Genomic DNA, 20,224 nt, shown 5'->3' on the forward strand with positions numbered 1-20,224 from the left:
ATCACACTCTGGCCCAGCTTAACAGATTTCTCTTTTCTTAGAACCAGCAGACACCTCCCAGGAAAGAAAAGGAGATGCCCAATACTAGGCTCATCTTCCTGGGCTTTTTTCCTCTCCAGTCCTCCCTTTTCCTCACTTCTCTTCAATGACTTTTAAAAATGTTTTCTCCAGCTTTTCTCATTGTTCCCAGTACACCCTGTGGAAGGGGGACCTTGCGTGGTGCTTTTAGAATGAACACAATGAAAAGCCTATATCCCCAATGTAACATACAGCATATTTATGCATGCAAACATTAAACATTGAACACATGAGGTTTTAGAAACATGTGAGAAATAACAATGAAGACATACAAACAGTGATTACAATTTCATATGAAGTGAATCCATGTAGAGAAGCACTGGGATCGTTCATGGGGAGAGTTGTTTGAAAATTAAAGGCAGGCTTGTGCACTTTTTTGTACAGTTAAACCCTGATTTTTCTCTCTGACATTTTATCATGAACACTTTCAAGCATATGCTAAGTTGAAAGAATTTTATAGTGAATACCTGTACACCCACCACCTGGATTCTACATTTTAACATATTTTTCATACATCTCTGTTATCCATCCCTATATCCATTTTACTAATCTGTCTTATTTTTAATGCATTTCAGAGTAAGTTGCAGTCATTAGTACACTTCTAAATATTTCAGAATGCATTTCATTAACTAGAGTCCATTATGTGCAGGGGTTTTTTTCAGACAAAATCCATATATAAAATGCTCAGATCTTGTGTACATTTGCTGAGTTTTGACAACTGGATACACCTATAGTGATATCTTAAAAACAACCAGGATTTCCCCCCCAAATCCTTGACTGATCAATTGAAATGTGTATAAAATACCTCCTACCCTGAACAATTTGCACCACAGTCATGGGTGGGGCCAACTCTTGGCCAATGCTTGGGACTAGCATTGGGCCTGGGACCAGGACTTTTAGGGCTGGGGCAGAGAATTTGGAAATATTTCTTCTAGCTTAGGATATTAATGGCAGCCCTGGAGTGAGAGGCAGAGCAAAGGCTCCTACAAACTACATTCTCATGGAGTTGGGGGTGGGGAGGCGGGTTGCAGTCTCTTGTAGGCAGTGCTGGCAAATGACCCTTGGGAGTAGAACAGTAGCCTGGAAAGGCATTTGGCTCTCATTTACTTCAACTGTCTATCTTACTGCTTTGCTTTACTTTCATTACAGCGTGTAAGTTTTCTTGTTCACTTGTTTATTGTCTGTTGCCCCATCCAAAATATTTCACGAGCAGAGATCTTTTCTGTCTTATTCCCTGCTGTGTCCAGCACATGGTCTGCATTCAATAAGTATTTGTTGAGTAAATGACTCATTGTTCCATTTACTGCATGGGGAAAGGAGGCCCTGAGAGGGTGGGTGACTTTTCTACAGAAAGAGTTCTTTACCCCCCTCCTCCAGCTCTCCTTCTAGTCTAGTCCTTTTCTCATGACTCTTGTGATTTTTGAGGGCATCTCTCTGTAGGTATGTGTTCCTGTGGGGCAGGGCTAATCCAGGACTGGGGGGAAGACTTCGGCCTTCCACTTGGGTGGGCCTGGATACAGGAAGCCCGCCTCCCCTTCTTATCTGACTTCTTCACTTCTCCTTTCCTCTTTGAAGACAGCCCTTTGTCCTGTAGTAATGGGGGGAAACTGTGGACCTCCTGGGTATCAGCTGGGAAGGGGAGGTCAGGCAGGTGTCCACCGGTGGGCAGCTGAGGATGGGCCTCAGTCTTTTTCCAGTGGAAACAGGGTGTGTGTGGTTGCCAAGCTGAATTCTCCTTCCCCGGGTCTCTAGAATGAGACACCCAAGACCCTACCTCTTCTTGGTCTGAGGTTCTGTCACCCCTGCACACACACAAAAAATGGTTTTGACCACAGTGCTGCTGTCTCACGGAGAAAAGGAACTGCATTTACTGAGACAGGTTACTTGCCAAGCTGTACATGCCTACAATTCTCAGTATAGGCCTGGGAGGTTCCAGGAAGAGTAGCAGAAAGAGGTTCGGGTCACCCAGCCAATGGAGAGGCTTAAGCTTTATTTATTTTAGAGAGCAGGAAAGAAAAAGAAACACTGATGTGTGAGAGACACATGGATTGGCTGCCTCTTGCACATCCCCAGCTGGGGATCTGGACCACACCTGGGCATGTGCCCTGACTGGTGACCTTTTGGTTCACGGGCTAGCACTCACTCCATTGTCCCACACCAGCCAGCTATTTATTTTAATGCTAGAAAATATAAGTGGCAGGTCAAAACTTTTTAGGCAATATAAATAAAAGTATAAATAAAACATAAATTAGCCAAAAGAAACACATTAAGAAATAATAGTGTAGCTCAAATGTAGGTAAAGTAAAACCACACTGGTGGGGTTTGTCCTAAGATGCTGCTATCCTAGCTATTCAAGTACTTCCTACACTCTCGGTCATTGTTTTTCAGGGTGTCTAAACACTTTGAATGTAGGCTTTTCACTTTACTGTTGGTGTGTGGATAGATTGAGCCTGGACTTTCTGGGAAATGTAAATGGTGAGCATGCGAAAGAACGTACTCTCATTGGGTCTAAAAGGAGATTTTGTATGTGGCCTAGGGATCTTTGAGCTGAACTGTATGTTCTGTAGGGTCCCCTTGGGTCTGGCCATTTCAGGGCAGTTCTGGACAAGCCCTGCAGATAGGGAGTGAGAAAACACAGCTCTCACCCAAGAAGGGGCTTTTCTGCTGGCGAGGGGATGGCCAGAGGAGGCCCACTGCACTCCGTATTCGCAGGCAGTAACTCTGGTTGGCATACATTCATTTATTCCACAAATACCGGGGAGTGGGGTGCATAGATTTTTAAGTTGGCGCCCCAACTGCTGGGAGTGGTGGGCACTGGCATGGTAGGGGAACCAAGCTTGTGAAAATGGCTTCTGATGCGGGCTCCTTCGCCTGCCCCCAAATGTCTCCACTGCACATACTCCGCCAGGAGGAGCTGATGCTGGCCACAGACCCTTCCACTGTGGTGCGCTGAACTGTGGGGCTCTGCCAGGCAAGTGGGAGAGGAGGGATTCAGGGGCAGCAGGCCAGGAGGGAAGGCTTGCCGCCACCCACCCCAGGCAGGGAAGACTCCAGGTCTCCGGTGAAGGGGCCCAGCAAAGCTCAGCTTGCACACCACTGTGCAATCTGTCTCCACCCCGCAGGCACCCAGCCACTCTCCCTCTGTAGGTCCGGCTTTGTCTGAAAGATGCCACAAGGGGGTCATAACCAGGAGAGTGACTCACCACTACTTTGTAATCGGCCTTCAGCTGCAGACGCCCAAGTCCTGCAGCCTGGGAACCCATTCCTGCTGGCTTTGGGGCACCACACATAGGGTGGGGAGCACTGGCAGAGTTACGCGCCCCCTACCCCGTCCCCGTTCCTGGTGCGGGGTGGGGTGGGGAGAACGCATCTCCAGGTCCTCTCTGCGCCTTGAACCTCCCCTTCCCTCCAGCGCCAGGCCTGACGCAAACAACACCCCCAACGCAGAGCACCATGTGTAGTTTTTCTACCCGGCTCTGTGGCGAGCCAGGCCCCCGTACGTGCATCTGGAAAGCGAAGATTTCCCTGGGGCTCGGGTGGGGATGGCGTGGGCTTACTTCATATAAACCACACCCATGATGCCAGACTCGTTCTGGGGGATTTGCAGGTTCCTCTCTCGCCCCCGAGAGAGCCCTCGTGCTTTAAATACCGTGTTCCAATTAGGAAAAAAATAAAAAATTAAAAATTCAAGTGGAACACATTTGGAGGGAGGAGTGGAAAGATGGCATTTTAATTCCGGTCCGCCCTTGTTGCTGGACTTTGATGTAACTTGTATTTGGCCTCAGTTTCCGCATCTGTAAACTGGGAAGAAGGCCCATGTCCAAGGGACTGGGGCTGTAGAGAGGCAGAAGGCGTAGGTGCACGGGTGGTCAGTGCTCCCGGAGTCTCGCTTCCCCGACAACAGGGCTGCGATGGGGCGCACAACCCCAAGATCGTGTGTGACACTTGAGATAGTGAGACCCTGCTCTGCGTCCAGGACTGATGAGCGAGCGCTCGGAGGCGCGCACGGGCTGGACCCGGGAGGGCCCGGGGAGACGCCCTTTCGGTTTGGGCCAATCAGCGCCCGTCTCTGAACGGCCAATAAAGAGGTGCCTTACAGCCCAGGCCGGATCGGGAGCGAGGCTGCGGTGAGTGCGGCGCTGACAGAGACGCGCGCGCGCGCGCGCGCGAGCCAGTCCGGACCCCTGGCCACTGCCGCCATCACCGCCGCCCGCCCAGTCGCCCCTCAGCCACTTCCCCTCGCCATGGAGGCGAGGCCGCCGCCGCCGTTGCGGGGCTGCGAGCCACGGACCAGGCGGCGGCCCTGAGGGCGTGTGGCGGGCCGAGACGCCGCCGCGGAGCCGAGGCGGAGCCGCCGTCTTCGTCCCCAGCGGTCCCGCCCAGAGCCGGACTCAGTGAGTGTTCGCGGCCGCAGCCGCCCCGGGGGGCTTCGGAAGCAGGGGGGGGTGGTGGCTCCCCGCGCGCGTGGAAGGGGTCCGTGGCTGGAGCCCCAATCCATGTTTTCCGAGTAGAATCCTTCAGGTGTCTAGAATCCAGGAGGCTCCCACATCCTTAGGTTGTCCGGGGGCGGGGGTGGGGATCCCCGGAAACGTGCGGGACAGGGCGCTGACCCTTGTGGACTGCTCGGGAACTTTGCGTGCGTCCTCCTGGGGGCAGGCCAGGGCTGCCGTAGTTCATTCTGGAAGAAGAAACTTGGAATAGTGAGAACAGAATTTGCTCAGATCCATGTAATGGGAAGAAAGAGAACTCCCGCCATGAGAAAATTTGCTTTTGCAGAGACCAACTTTTCCTTCCTTTAGAGCCCCCCCAAGGCCCCTCTTTTTTCCGCCCACTCCCAACTGTTGAGGCGGCTTAAGAAGGGAAATAGGGTCTCAGAGCTGTCCAGAATTCAGAACGAACCAATTGGGAATGCAGATTCCCCCCTCCTTTTTTACTTTCTGGTAAATAAAACCAAGAACATCGTTTTTTGAAAAATTAACTCCTAATTTTATTTCCTGAAGATAAAAATAATAATGAGCTGAGCCGTGTGTGTGTGTGTGTGTGTGTGTGTGTTTGAGGTCATGTTGTTTGTAAGACAGGAAAAGAATGTGCAGAACCTCCCCAGACAGGGTGAATGCCTTCAGGAGCCTTTGCCCAGGGTGGCGGACTCCTGCTCTAGAACCAGTCACATCTCCCCAGCGATCTCTTCACTGCCACCTGCTTGCGGTGAAGGCAGCCCTAGAACCAGAAGATGGTGGGTGGGAAGAGGACTGACGTGGAAGACGGGCAACATCATCTTCCTGCCTGGCCACTCCTTCCCAAAACACAGATCTGATGCTGTCACTTGTTTACTTAAAAATTTCCTCACTCTCCTTTTCCCATGGGATGAGGGAAGCCCAGAATGTCTTATCAAGTCGTACAAGGCCCTGGACAGTCTTGCCTCAGTTTATCCTTTTAGTTGTAATTGAATTTTGATTCTCCTTCCCATTGTCCCCCTCCCTAGCCACCCAGAGCCACTTCTCTGCCTCTTCACACGTTTAGATGTCTCTGCTTGTGTGATCCTCTTTCCTCCCCACTTTTACCTGGCTAGCTCTGTCTTTTCCTTTAAATCCCTTTTCACTAGAGAAGCTTCTTGAGGAAAGGAGCTGTGTCTTATGCACCTTTCCATCTCCCATGCTGAGAGAATTCTTCCTCCGAGTTGTCTTGTAGGCTCTATCCCGTCTCTTCCCCCTTATGTATTGGCCCTGTGTACTTCCATGTACCCACTTCCCCAAAGAATCTTTTCTGACTGTTTCTTGAAGGCCTTCTTGGAGTGCATGCCTAGGACTTTCAGTATCTCTGATTCCCCATCTCTCCGTTTCCATCCCTGCCAGCCCCTCCACCCCCCATTAGCAGTGAGCAGGCAGGCACTGTCAGTCTCATATCCCACTAGCATCCAATCTGCTTGACTATCTCCGAAAAGCCAAAAGCCCCATGGCCTCTTTCCACCTGTGCTTTCCTGAAGTGATCTGACTGATACGTGCACCCTAAGGCATGGTGGGATCTTGGAGGCTGTTCACTGGCACCTTTTAGCCACTTATTTACCATGTGGGCAAAATTCAGAACCGGAAAGGCCAGTCCTCTGACTGAAGTACATTCATGTGCCCTTTTTTAGGGGAAGTCCTTGGGATACAAATTAAAAGTGAGGAGGTCGCTGTCCAATGAAGGACAGATGGATACAAATATATCACAAGTGGTATGAAAGTATAATAATAACAATTTTCTTTTACTTGCCTTGTGACAAACTGTGTAATACATTTCTACAAATTATATTTGATGTGTTCAGCAGTCATATAGGGGCTTATTCCTACTTGACAAGAATAGTAACTGAGACTGTAGATAAGTGGGCAGATAAGATGAGATTAGGGAAGAAGGGATTTGAATCTTGGCAGTCTAGTTCCAGGGCGTCTGCCAGGTTGTATAGAGAGCATTCCCTCCTTAGGTGGTTCAAGAAAGCTTTACTGGGAGGCGGCTTTTGGATCATGAAGGGCGTTGCATGTAGGAGTTTGTGTGTGGTGGACAGAATACTGGAAAGAGGGAGCAGCACAGGTGGGCTTAGAGGTGCAAGGAGCCCACTGTTGTTGGGGAGCCCCTAGAGGTTACACGTAGTTGGACTGTATAGAGGAAAGAAGGATGGGAGATGAGATTTGAGTGAGCTTGACGGGCTATGTGTGCTGTGTTAAAGTTTGGCCAGTGGAAAGCTGTTGGAGGATTTTAAAGGAGGTCAGGGACTTGGGTTGACTGGACTTTGGAAAGGTCATTTGAGGTAGTGTGGGGCCAGATGCTGTTGCCCCTGCAATTTGGGAGACAGTGGCCAGGCTCCACAGAGGCACAATCACAACCTTTTGAAGACTCAGAGGCCTGTAGAGAATCTTGCTCAGTTTTGAAAAAAGATAGTAAGTACTTATGAGAAAAAATTCCAGCAGTACAACAGGGCATGTAGAGAAAAATAAGTCTCCCTCCTACCCTGATTTCCCCAGAGATGGCTATAGTTTCCAGTTTCTGTGGCTCTGTGTAGACACTGTTCCTTTATAAACATGTGTCTCCCCCTCCGTACTCCTTCCCCAGTGGTACCACACCATCACACCTTGCTCTTTTTCACTTAACATATTTAGGAAATCATGCCATATTAGTATATATAGAGCCATTCACTTCTTTAATTGACATCCTTTTCCTTATTTCATTGAGTACACTATAACTTGTAACTGATCTTTGGGTTCAACAACATGTATGTTTCCAGATTTTTCTGTTACAGCGTTACAGTGAGTGTCTTTGTATATACAGTTTGTGCTCATGTATAAAATTATCTGAACAGTATATTTCTAAAAGTGGAATTACTGGCTCAAAGGATACATGTGCATTTTTTTAAGTTTTAGACATGTAATCAAATCACCACTCCCTTGAAGTGATTGTATTAACTTATCCTCTCCCCTTAAAGTGTGAATGGGACTCAAGGGATATTCATCAGGATCCTTTGGGGTGCTTTTTCAGATACCATGTGCCTACTTTTCCCTTACTTAACCTCCTCCCACCATGTGATTCTAACGTATTTCTTTCATTTTACAGAGGAAGACATTGAGGTTCAGAAAGATAAAGTGACTTGTGCAAGACAGTCAGTGTGGGTGGTGGTTTGTTTTTTAAGCAGCTGTGACATTGTATTTGCCCAGCACCTTTCATTGGAGGTACTGAGTCGATTTGTAATCCTTGTTATGTTAGTAGTCTCCACCTTCATGTGGAAAAAAGTGAGATGCAGATGGAGTTTGAGGTATAAGCAGGAAGCTGGCCAAATACAGAATCTTGTCTTTTACTTCTAGTTCAATAACTAATAAATGTTCTCAAATGCCAAAGCTGGAGAAATGTTTTTGTTTTTAGTGAGTCTGAGAGTAAAAATAGCTGTAACACTTACTTAGTAAAACTGACCAGCAAACCCACAAATAACTGAACATTAAAATTTGCTTTAATATCTTCTCTAAACACAATCCATTAAATGTGAAACTTTAAATTCATATCCAGTTGTGTCAGTATACAGGCATAAATTTTAATAGTTGTAATCAGTACATACAGATTTTTTAAGAAAAGATTTCTTACCAGAGAGAGGGGAAGGGAGGGAGATGGAGAGAGAGAAAAACATCAACATGTGGTTGCCTCTTGTGCGTCCCCAACTGGGCACCTGGTCTGCAGTCCAGGCATATGCCCTGACTGGGAGTTGTACCTGCAATCCTTTGGTTCTCAGGCTGGCACATCCACTGAGCCACACCAGCCAGGGCTTTTTAAAAAAGGTTTTTATTTATTTATTTTTAGAGAGAGGGGAAGGATGGAGAAAGAAATGGAGAGAAACATTCATGTGCAAGAGATACATCTATCATTTGCCTCTTGAATGCCCCCAGCTGGGAACCTGGACTGCAACCCAGGCATGTGCCTTGACTGGGAATTGAACTGGCAACCTTTTGTTTTGCAGGCTGGCACTCAACCCACTGAGCTGCACTGGTCAGGGCATGTTTTTGTATTCCTGCATAGCACCAACTATTTTATGTTTACTTATTTATGTATATTATTTTAAATGATAGAATAGTATTCTATACATTGATTCCTACAGTTTGTGCATTCTTTTAAATTTTTTCTCCTTTTTACTGGTGTATATATATATATATATATATATATATATATATATATATATATAGTACTTCTGAGCATCGTTTCTTCAGATACTTCCTTGGAAGTATTTTCTTGGACTCTTACTACTAAAGTGGGCTCCCTGACTCAGTATATGGCTTCAATACCAACTTGCTGTCTGGAAAGGGGGAACTAATTAACAACACCATCAGCAATTTATGTGGCCATTTCCTGACAGTCCATCCAATGCTGTTACAAACAAAAACTAATATTTGATGTTATTAATTTAAAAGAAATATAATAGAACTCTGAATTATGTTTAATTTATATTTCTTTAGAAAAAGAGACTAGTAGCTCTTTAGATTCTGAGATAAATATAGTGCTGCGATATATATCATATCTAAGAGTTATGGAGTTAAAACCAGCTTATTTTTTAAGAAAGGTATTATTGATGGGACAGAAATATTATGGAAATTTAGGATAAGATCATATTGGTATGAAACAAAAGACTAGATGCTGTTTGATTGAAAATACCAGACATTGTGCCATGAATTGGGGACACCCCAGAGTATCATGGATTGATGTCTATCCTGATGATACTTAGAAGGCTAATAGAACAGACAGGCATTTACCATTTTATGGTAATTACATGTATAATCAAAGGGAAAGAATAGGATGCTTTGTGAGTGCCAGAGAAGTTCAGCGTTAAATGACGTTCGTAGCTGAACATCACTTACAAAGGCCCTGAACTGGGAACAGGTTTGGTACCTTAGGGCAGTGCCTCTCTAACTTGAATGTTCACACGAACAATCCGGGGAGCTTGTTAAAATGCCAAGTCCTGATTCAGTAGGTCTGGGGTGGAACTTTGGATTCTGCATGACTAACCAGTTCCTAGGTGAGGCAGATGCTACTGGTAGGTGGGTCAGACTTGGAGTAGGAAGGCCTAATTGAGAGCTTAGTGAGCGCCAGGAGCTGACTGACCAAGGTAGTTCTCTGCCCAGGCAGTACTGTAGATTTACCTGGGGAACTATCAGTGATGCAAATGCCCCATCCCCAGGTATTTTGATTTCATTGGTCTAGGATGGAACCTGAGAATGTATATATACAGGGGTGGGCACAAGTAGGTTTACAATTGTAAGTACATGAAACAGACTTTATTATTATATTATTGTCCAGAAGGTATCCAGCCATGTAATCTCTATGTATCTCTTCATGTATCTCTATGAAAAAGAGACATTTATTGAAGAAGGTACAAGACACATTGTACATTGGACAATGATGCCGCAGTTTCCTTCAAAGTAGGCCCGTTGGGACCTCACAGAGTCTTCCCAATCACTGTCAGCTGCCCTGTTGTATTTTCCTGAACCTCATGAACAGTCTGAAATCTCTTCCCTTTCAAAGGTGATTTTAGTTTTGGAAAAAGTCAGAAGTTGCAAGGCACCAAATCTGGAGGGATTCAACCCTCCCAAATAGGAGGGCTGAATCATCTGGGCAATTTGATGTTTCGCCAAAAAAAAAAACTCTGCACGAGACATGATGTGTGAGTGGGTGCACTGTCATGATGAAGCTGCCAATCACCAGTTGCCTATAGCTGCAGCCTTCTGAATCTGAATAGTTTCTGTAGAGGAATGTTCAAGCTTAATGCAAAATTTGATGCAGATTTGTTGCTGTACTCGCTCAGTCATTTTGAATGCAACGGCCATGCACTACACATGCTTACTCAAGGGTGCCTACCACCGGACACTGACTAGTACAGTGAAGTCATTATTGTTCACACATGAGCATTCCAGTCCACTCTCCTTGCCTGCCAGGTTACATGGATGTTGCACAAACCATCGTTGTTATATTAACAATGGCTGGCCTTTTTCTGGACAGACTTCATATTTTTAACTCCCTAGGTGATTTCAGTATGCAGCCAGGGTTGGGAAGCACTGGACTGGAGAGATGCAAGGGGCCAGAGTTGAGGACCCCATGTACCATGCAAGGACTTTGTGGGGTTTTTAAAAAGATTTTTTACTTATTTGTTTTTAGAGAGAGGCAAAGGGAGGGAGAAAGAGAGGGAGAGAAACGTAAATGTGTGGTTGCCTCATGTGTGTCCCCTACTGAGGACCTGGGCCACAACCCAGGCATGTGCCCTGACTGGGAATCAACCGGTGACCCTTCTTTGGTTTGCTGGTAAGCAAACTGAGCCACACCAGCCAGGGCCATGCAGAGACTTTGGACTTTCCTGAAGGTAGAGCTAAGCCATTGCAGGATTTTGAGGAGAGTGAACTGATCTCTCAGCTAGATTTGCAGTTGTAAAAAAGTCCACTGTGGCAGCAATCTAGAACAGTAGTTTTCAAAGTGAGGCTGGTAAGGTGATTTACTGGGATGCTGAAAGAAAATTTTAGAGCTGCTTTTTATTATTTTTATCTTAAAAATGATAAAACATTAAACTTAGGAGTTGTCACTGATATCTTCTTGGGGTCTGCTGGTCAGTCAGTGTTACCATGTTAGAACTTGGAGTGTCCTGAGAGTAGAGAAGAGAGTTCTGCAGTGAGCAGGCAGAGCCATATTTATACATTTGCTTTCAGTGTATTACAACATATTGGTAATGGTGTATATTGTGCAATTTTCATTAAACTGACCTTTACAAAATGGACAAGTGGCTTAAAATTATTTCTGCAAAGAAACCAGTGATGAAGAAAATACTAATAATTCGAGCATAAACAAAATGGCAGAGCTGTCCCCTTGTCCATCTTCTACTATGAATTCTTGGTGAGCTATTAAATCTGATTAAATAAGTCAGCTCCTGTTACATTGGAATTATCAAGAATATTAAATCCGTGTTAAAACATGGATTTACACCCTCTGTCATTAATAGGAACCTTGCTTTGAGAGTATGTAGAACCTTGAAATATTAAATAATAAAATATGAGGCTATCACTAACATTGGGACATTTGAAAACTAAGCATCTGGAGCATAAAGAGAACCTCTGTGTTTTCCCCCCAATGATGTTTAAAGTCCTAGGGTATTCAATCAGATGTTGTACAAAATTTTACTAACCTAATTATTATTTTTTTTAATTTTATTTATTTATTTATCTTTAGAGGGGAAGGAGAGAGGGAGAGAAATGTATGGTTGCCTTTTGTGCGTCCCCTGCTGGTAGTTAGCCCGCAAGGAACTGGCGTGCAACCCAGGCATGTGCCCTGACTGGGAATCGAACCGCGATGGTCTGGTTCACAGGCCCTTGCTCAATCCACTGAGCTACGCCAGCCAGGGCTAACCTAATTATTAAAGTATATATTTTGAGGTTTCTGGTTCTTACAAAAGACAAAAGGTGCATACCATTGGCAAGTTCTTCCTGTGTCGTCTGTCCCCTCTCCCTCCCACCAAGAAAAGGCCCATTAGGGGAAAAAAACTGATTTGGTACATGGAAAATAATATGTGAAGAAACCAAAATGCATTCCTTTATCAGCAAATACTCTTTTTAAAAAAATATTTTATTTATTTATTTATTCTTTAGTGAGAGGGAAAAAAACAACGACATCCATTGGTTGCCTCTTACACATGCCCTAAGCAGGGACTGGCCCGCAACCCCGGCATATACCCTGACTGGGAATCGAACTCTTGAAATTTTGCTTTTTTGGATGACGCCCAACCAACTGAGCCACACTGGTCAGGGCAGCAAATACTCTTATAATATGCATATAAAATGTTGCTGAAGATTTGAACGAATGATATTAGAACAAATTTTGCAAATTGGAGTTTTGCAATATAGTTAACAAAAGTACAGGAGCTTCTAGCATATATTTGGTAAATTCTCTTTTAATAATTCAACCCAAGAAGGATCAGTACCTTTTCCCCCCTCTCTCCTCCTCCCATTCCCCTCTTGCTAACCCTCCTTGTGATCTCCATTTCTGTGGCTCTGCTCCTGTTCTGGCTGTCTGCTTAGTTTGCTTTTGTTTTAGGTGTGGTTGTTAATAACTGTGAGTTTGCTGTCCTTTCACTGTTCATATTTTTCATCTTCCTTTTCTTAGATAAGTCCCTTTAACATTTCATATAATAAGGGCTTAGTGATGATGAACTCCTTGAACTTGACCTTATCTGAAAAGTACTTTATCTGCCCCTCCATTCTAAATGAAAGCTTTGCTGGATAGAGCCATCTTGCATGTAGATCTTTGGATTTCATGACTTGGAATACTTCTTTCCAGCCCCTTCTTGCCTGGAAGGTCTCTTTTGAGAAATCCACTGACAGTCTGATGGGAACTCTGTGGTAGGTGACTGTCCCCTTATCTCGCTGCTTCTAGAATTCTCTCTTTCATTTTAATCTTGGCTAATGTAATTATGATGTGCCTTAATGTGTTCCTTCTTGGGTCCAACTTCTTTGGCACTCTCTGAGCTTCCTGGATTTCCTGGAAGTCTATTTCCTTTGCCAGACTGGGGAAGTTCTCCTTTATTATTTGTTGAAATAAGTGTTCCACTCGTGGCTGTTTCTTTCCCCCTTCTGGTACCCCTATAATTCAGATGTTGGAATGTTTAAAGATGTCCTGGAAGTTCCTAAGCCTCTCCTCATTTTTTTGAATTCTTGTTTCTTTATTCTTTTCTGTTTGGTCATTTTTTTCTTCCTTCTGGTCCACTCCATTGATTTGAGTCCCAGTTTTCTTTCCATCCCTATTGGTTCCCTGTGCATTTTCCTTCATTTCAATTAGTGTAGCCTTCATTTGTTCATCTAATTTGCAACCACAATCAACCAGTTCTGTGAGCATCTTGATCACCAATATTTCGAACTGTGCATCTGATAGGTTGGCTTTCTCTTGGTCACTTAAAAGTATTGGCTCTGGGGATTTGATTTGTTCTTCCAGTTGAGCCATATATTTTTGGTCTGGTCATGCCTGTTATGTATGAGGGGTGGAGCCTTAGGTGTTCACCAGGGCAGGGCAACCCAGTTGCTGGATTGTGACTCTGTGTGTGGGGGTGGGCTCAGAGAGGGAACAATGGTGCTTGCTCCACTCATTTCGGTTTCTTCTGCTGCTTCCCACAAGCAAGTTGTGCCCTTCTGGTGCTGGTTCCTGGGTGGTGGGCTTGTGTACATCCTAGGACCCTGTGGGATTCTCCTGTTAGGCTGTAGTCTCTCCTGATGCTTTTGGGTTTTATTTCTTGGCTGGGGCCCTGGGTTGCACAGTCTGTCTCACTGCCCATTTTTGCCTTGTTTATCTATGCACAAATGTGTGACCGCCGTCAGCCAACAGCCTCGTGTGCCTCACTGGGTCTTCTCGTTGCCACCCCCTGTGCCTGGGGTCTGCCAGCCACCACCTTTTCCTGCCGCGACCCCTCTCCGCCAGTGGCCAACTCCACCCCTCTTACCATTCTGGATGAATGGTTGTCAAACTTCCATACAGTTCAGTTTTCTATCTGTTCTGATTGTGTTTTTTCTTTCTGAATCTTTGTTGTCCTTAATTTTGGTTGAGCGAGGAGGCACAGTGTTTCCACCTATGCCTCCATCTTGGCCAAAAGTCCCTGAGGCAGGTTTTCATTCATTGGTTGTCTTGTGGTAGAGTGACATTTTTCTTTTATTTAAAAAAATGCCAACTTTTCCTGTGATAAATGGCTACCTAGCAAATATTATTTGAAAAATTAATGTCCTTAATCTGTCTCTTCAAGTAAAGGTGTTATTTTAACAGTGAATGAAAAAGTAACTCCTTTTTTCTTGGAAAGAAACATGCTATGAGATAGGTCATTTAAAAACTTTATTGAGATATAATTTATATACCATAAAATTCGCCCTTTTAAAGTGTACAGTGGTAAAATTATAGTCTATTCATAGAGTTGTGCAGTCATCACTATTATCTAATTTTAGAACATTTTCATCACCCCAAGAAGAAACCCTGTACCCGTTAGCTTCTCTCCCAGTATACCTTCCCCCAGCTGCTAACAACTACTGATCTGTCTGTCTCTGGATTCACCTGATGTGAACGTTTGACATCTACAGCATGTTTCCTTTGTGACCAGATTCTTTTACTTAGCACAATGTTTTGGGGGGCTTTTCCATGTTGTAGCTTGTATCAGTACTTCATTTCTTTTTACAGCTGAATAATATATTATTCCTTTGTATGAACAGATTGCATTTTGTTTATCTGTATATCACTTAGTGAATGTTTGGATTGTTTCCACTTTTTGGCTATTATGAATAGTGCTGCCATGAACTTTCATGTACAAGTTTCTGACAAGTTTCTGTGTGGACATATATTTTTATTTCTCTTGGGTCTATACCTAGGATTGGAATCTCCTGGTTAATGACTGTAACTTTTAGAGGAGCTGCCAAACTAGTTTCTAAAGCAATGGCACCATTTTACATTCCCATTAGCAGTGCACAAGGGTTTCAGTTTCTTCGCATCCTTACCAACACTTGCTGCTGTTTGTCTTTCTCATTACAGCTATCTTAGTGGATGTTAAGTGATAGTTCGTTGTTTTTTTGTTTTTAAAGATTTTATTTATTTATTTTTTAGAGAGGGGAGAAGGGAAGGAGAAAGAGAGGGAGAGAAAGCTTAGTGTGTGGTTGCCTCTCTCACACCCCCTACTGGGGACCTGGCCTGCAACTCAGAAATGTGCTCTACATTGGGAATCGAACCTGCAACCCTTTGATTCACAGACTGACACTCAATCCACTGAGCCACACCAGCCAGGGGTAGAATTTATTCATGTAATATTATTTATTACTTATTGTATTAGTTTCCATATGAACTGTAAGCCTACTTTTGGCCCATACTATATTAGTACTTTTGTCATGTTTGTAAGTGAATGTATGTTGAGGATGTACATAGTGATTGGTTGATTGGCCGGTGTGTAGTCAAAAGATTTGATTGTTATTACAGTGAAGTATGAACTGGACGGAGCATAGAGACTAATTTGGTGATGTTAGAGCAGATTTGGCCAGGGATGATGGTGTTCTGGACTGGTTTGGGGTGCGGGAGCGGTGACGGGTATGGAGCTGTGTGAGGAAGTATGATTTGAGTAGTAGAGGCATTAGTAGGGTTCCATGTTTCTGGCTTTTTGGCAGAAATGATTGTAGTGAACTGAGCTTTTGTATGTGGGAAGAAGTTGAATCCTGTGCTGTGAGTGGTGCAAGTAGTTCTCAAATATTGATAGACAAAGAGCTTAACCAGCAATTAGTTTTCAAACATTGGTTGACAGGTGGCTTACTACAATATTATAATTGCATTAATACTACCTATTAATAAAGAGAATGTCTTTCATTGCTATGTCAGCAGTGCTGTTACCAGAGCAGTATGGATAGTTCCAGGACTTCCACTGTTTTTCTTCTTTTTTTTTCAGTTTTTTTATTTAATTATTTTTCAAGTACAGTTTTCTATTACTCCCTCCACTGTTTTTCTAAAAGGAACTGAGAGTGGGTTGAGGGAGCAGAGCTCTTACAGGGATGCCTCTCTTTTGGTGGCCCTTTCCATGGCTCCAGTGATATGAATGCTTTACCTACCTTTCAAGGAGTGAGGCAGTGCCTTTATCAGTGGTTTCCTGCCCCCCCCCTCCCCGTGAAACCACTGCTCCCCAGTGTTTCTTATTTCCCACCTGGATCTGTTTACTTTGTTAATAGGGGCTAAATTCACAGTAACTTCTGGTTGGTGTTTCTTTCCCCAGTCTGGGGTGTTAGCCTGGCCAGGGATCTTGCTACTTCTTAAAATCATGATACATACATGACTTTAAATGAAGAAAATTTATTTTTAAAAATATTTCATTTATTGATTTTTAGAGAGAGGGGAAAGGAGGGAGAAAGAGAGAGAGAGAGATCAGTGGATTGAGCTTGGGCCTGTGAACCACACGATCGCGGTTCGATTCCCAGTCAGGGCACATGCCTGGGTTGCAGGCCAGTTCCTGGCCGGGGACTCACGAGAGGCAACCATATATTGATATTTCTCTCCTTCTCTCCTACCCTTCCTCTCTAAAGATAAATAAATAAAATCTTTTTAAAAAAGAGAGAGAGAGAGAGAGAAACATCAATGTGTAGTTGCCTCTCATGTGCCCCCCTACTGGGGTCCTGGCCCGCAACCCAGGCATGTGCCCTGACTGGGAATTGAACTGGCAATCGTGTGGTTTATGGGCGGGCTCTCAGTCCACTGAGCCACACCAGCCAGGGAAAACCTAGTTTTCTTTAGTTTTGTTGTTCTTGTAAGCATTGTATTTTTCATACAGAAACAAGAACTATAGCTTTTTGGCTGGAACCGCCATCTTCTAGTAATTCACCAAAATGACTAACACAAAGAGAGAAGGAGAGAAATATCAATATATGGTTGCCTCTCGTGAGGAGAGGCAAAGAGGAGAGGTACCTGTTATATGTTCTCTAGGCCTTTTAGAAAACATGGAGCTGTTCCTTTGGCTACATACATGTGGATCTACAAGAAAGGTGATATTGTAGATATCAAGGGAATGGACAGTGTTTAAAAAGGAATGCCCCACAAATGTCACCATGGTAAAACGGGAAGAGTCGTCAGTGTCAGCCAGCATGTGGTGGGTATTGTTGTAAACAAACAAGTTAAGGGCAAGATTCTTGCCAAGAGAATTAATGTATGAATTGAGCATATTAAGCACTTTAAGAGCTGAGATAGCATCTTGAAATGTGTGAAGGAAAATGATCAGAAAAAGAAGGAAACCAGAGAGAAAGGTGCCTGGGTTCAACTGAAGCATCAACCTGCTCCACCCAGGAAGCGCACTTTGTGAGAACTAATGCAAAGGAGGGAGCTGCTGGAACCCATTCCCTGCGAATTCATGGCATGATAAGTGTGGAAAAAATAAAAGACTTCTATACTGATAAAAAAGAAACAATAACTTTCACTTGCTCTTTAATTAATGTTAACTCAGGTTTAACGTATTAAATTCTTCCATACAACTATGTTAGTGAATTAAATTTCTTTAGATATTTAAAAATACCTTTATACATTCAGTCTGTCAAGCACAACCAGTGCTTGACAGGTCTGAGTTACCTCCTTAACAATCTCCTTGAGCACTTGAACAATACCAAAAAAATTAAACATAAATGTAGTAAAACAGGTTCTCCTAAGACTTGCAGTGCTTTTCATTAGCTGAATCTGAATTATCAACATTTAAAAATTGCATATCTTGCCCTGGCTAGTGTGGCTCAGTGAATTGAGTGCCAGTCTGTGAACTGAGAGGTCGCTGGTTGATCTCAGTCAGGGCATGTACCTGGGTTGCAGGGCAGGTGCCCAGTTGGGAGCATGAGAGGCAAGTGATGGATGTTTCTCTCACGCATTTCAATGTTTCTCTCCCTCTCTTTCTCCCTCCCTTCCCCCTCTCTAAAAATAATATCTTTTAAAAATGTATATCCTAAACTTAACTTGAAAGTATTAGTACTGTGAGTTTGATATGCTTCATCCTGTTGCTTATAAAATTTTCTTCTGGCACTATAATGTCACCCAATTAAGGAGGACAGCCTTTCATCTAATAGAGCCAGGGTTACTGGGTTGAAAATATAGGACTACAATATAGTTATTTATTGGTCAGAGGTTTGAGACTGAGAAGAGAACTAAGGACTCTGTGTTTCCAGGATAATTCTACTTAAGAGGTGCCCATCTTTGTATTAGAGTCTGAATTGAGCATCAGTGAGGAGTCCCATATTGGCAACCTCCTATACATATTTTTTTTCAAGTTCTTAATTATTTTTCCAAATCAAATTGGATGTTTAATTTCTTCTATATATTTCTTATGAGGCCATATAGTTATTTTAATTTGGGGAGTTGAATTGACTAGGATCATAGCCCATACCTAGTTGGGCGAAGTACTTCACCCTTCTGAGACTCGGTTTTCTCTCTTAATAAATGGGTTCAACACTAGTATTTTTTTACTGCATATGTTTGTTGAAGGATTAGATAGTGCAAGTCAAGTACTTATATTGTTCTTAGCAATAGTAAGCCTTCAATAAATGTTAGGAAATAGTATAATGATCTTGATTGTATCTGTCTTTCCTCCCTAGTAGTTGATTGGGATATGGTGTAGCCATATGAATTATCACAGAATAATTTTTATCTTCCTGGTTTTAACAGGGGAAGATGTGGAAAGGATGGGAGAGGGAAGAGAGGTGGAGAAGAATTACATTTACCCCCTGAACTATCTTCCCTAGAGTTCGGTGACACACTCTTTTAGTTTTTTCCAACTTCAGTGGCCACCCCTCAGTTTCCTTAGGCCCCTCTTTTTAAGTCGCCCTTGTTTGGCTTTATCAGAGATTCCATCCTTGTGTTGTACCCAGCATGTTTTTCCTGGAAGCACGTGCCTATGCCCATGGTTTCAGCTTCCAGCTCCTTGCTAATTAGGAGAAAACTTATCCTTAGCACAGACTGGATAATAGCCAACAACCTACTGGTCATGCCCATTGGGCTGTTTCCCAGGCATCTACAACACACTCAGAACAGACCTCATCTTCCCTATATTTTTTTAAAAAATATTTTGTTTATTTATTTTTAGAGAGAGGGGAAGGGAGGGAAAAAGAGAGAGAGAGACATTGATGGGGTTGCCTCTCATAGGTGCCCCGACTGGGGAGCAAACCTGCAACCCAAGCATGTGCCCTGATTGGAAATTGAGCCAGTGACCCTTCATTTTGCAGAATGATGCCTAACCAACTGAGCCACACCAGTTTTAGGGCTCATCTTCCCTTGAAATGTGTTATTTTTATATCCTCTATCCCAATAGATGGCACAGCCCAGTAACCCAACCCACAGACCAGGATAATGTTGGTCATATGGTTGGTAATACATTCCTGTCTGTTTTCTTTCTTTAATATCTTTCAGATTTGCTTGCTTTCCCTCATCTCTTCAGTTGCTCATTTCAGGGTTCTCCTCACTTAGATGACTGCTGCAGGTTCCTTAGTTGTCTACTCACTGTTACTTTCTTGTTCCGGTCATTTATCACATTGCCGCCAAGAGTGATCCTTTTGACTTCCTTATCTAGTCACAGCATTCTCTATCTTAAAATCCTCAGTATAAAATCCAAACTTCTTATCAGAGCAAACTTGAGCAATCCAACTCCTCTTAACCTTTAGCTTTAGCTTTTTCCATGCCCTCTGCCTTTGGCTGAACTGCATATCTACCTCTTCTTTACCTGTCATTATAATTTCTTAGATAGCGATTAGCTCCTCCAATCAGCATTACTTTACTAACTGTCTCAACTCTGATCTAGGTATGGATCCTGTGCTTATTTCTATCAAAATCACTTATTTTGTGTGATAATCCATGCATTGGCATGTGCAGATTAATGGTCTCAGAAGGATTCTGATGGTCCAAAATGTGTAGTAATGTGTAATTTTGCTGAGGCATAGATTCATATTGCTTGCACTTTGTCTGGTAGCAGCAGGTAGCTATTCAGTGAGCCTAACCTCACTCAGCATCTAAAACTGTCTTTTTATTATTTCTCATTTTTCCTGTTCATCTTCTAGTTTTGTAGGTTTTAGTTTCTGATTCCAAAACTGGAAAACACATTTAAATAAGAAACTTTATGCCCCTATAATGCCCT

General features: G+C 43.6%; 1 protein-coding gene and 1 pseudogene across 3 annotated transcripts in view; both read left to right on the plus strand.

Moving 5' to 3' along the window:
• Nucleotides 1–4,187: 4,187 nt before the first annotated feature.
• Nucleotides 4,188–20,224, plus strand: part of PTPRA (protein tyrosine phosphatase receptor type A) — a 142,334-nt gene continuing 126,297 nt past the window's right edge. For 2 of the 3 annotated variants that reach the window (XM_037044322.1, XM_037044323.1), the window contains exon 1: nt 4,188–4,472. The gene's annotated coding sequence lies outside the window, so the exon portion shown is untranslated. The remainder of the gene's footprint in view (nt 4,473–20,224) is intronic. The other variant, XM_037044324.1, reaches the window with a different exon arrangement.
• On the plus strand, nt 17,006–17,509 carry LOC118985622 (60S ribosomal protein L21-like; annotated as a pseudogene).

The sequence above is a fragment of the Sturnira hondurensis genome, unplaced genomic scaffold (genome assembly GCF_014824575.4).
Source record: "Sturnira hondurensis isolate 20B ecotype Veracruz unplaced genomic scaffold, ASM1482457v3 Scaffold0004136, whole genome shotgun sequence".
NCBI lineage: Eukaryota > Metazoa > Chordata > Mammalia > Chiroptera > Phyllostomidae > Sturnira > Sturnira hondurensis.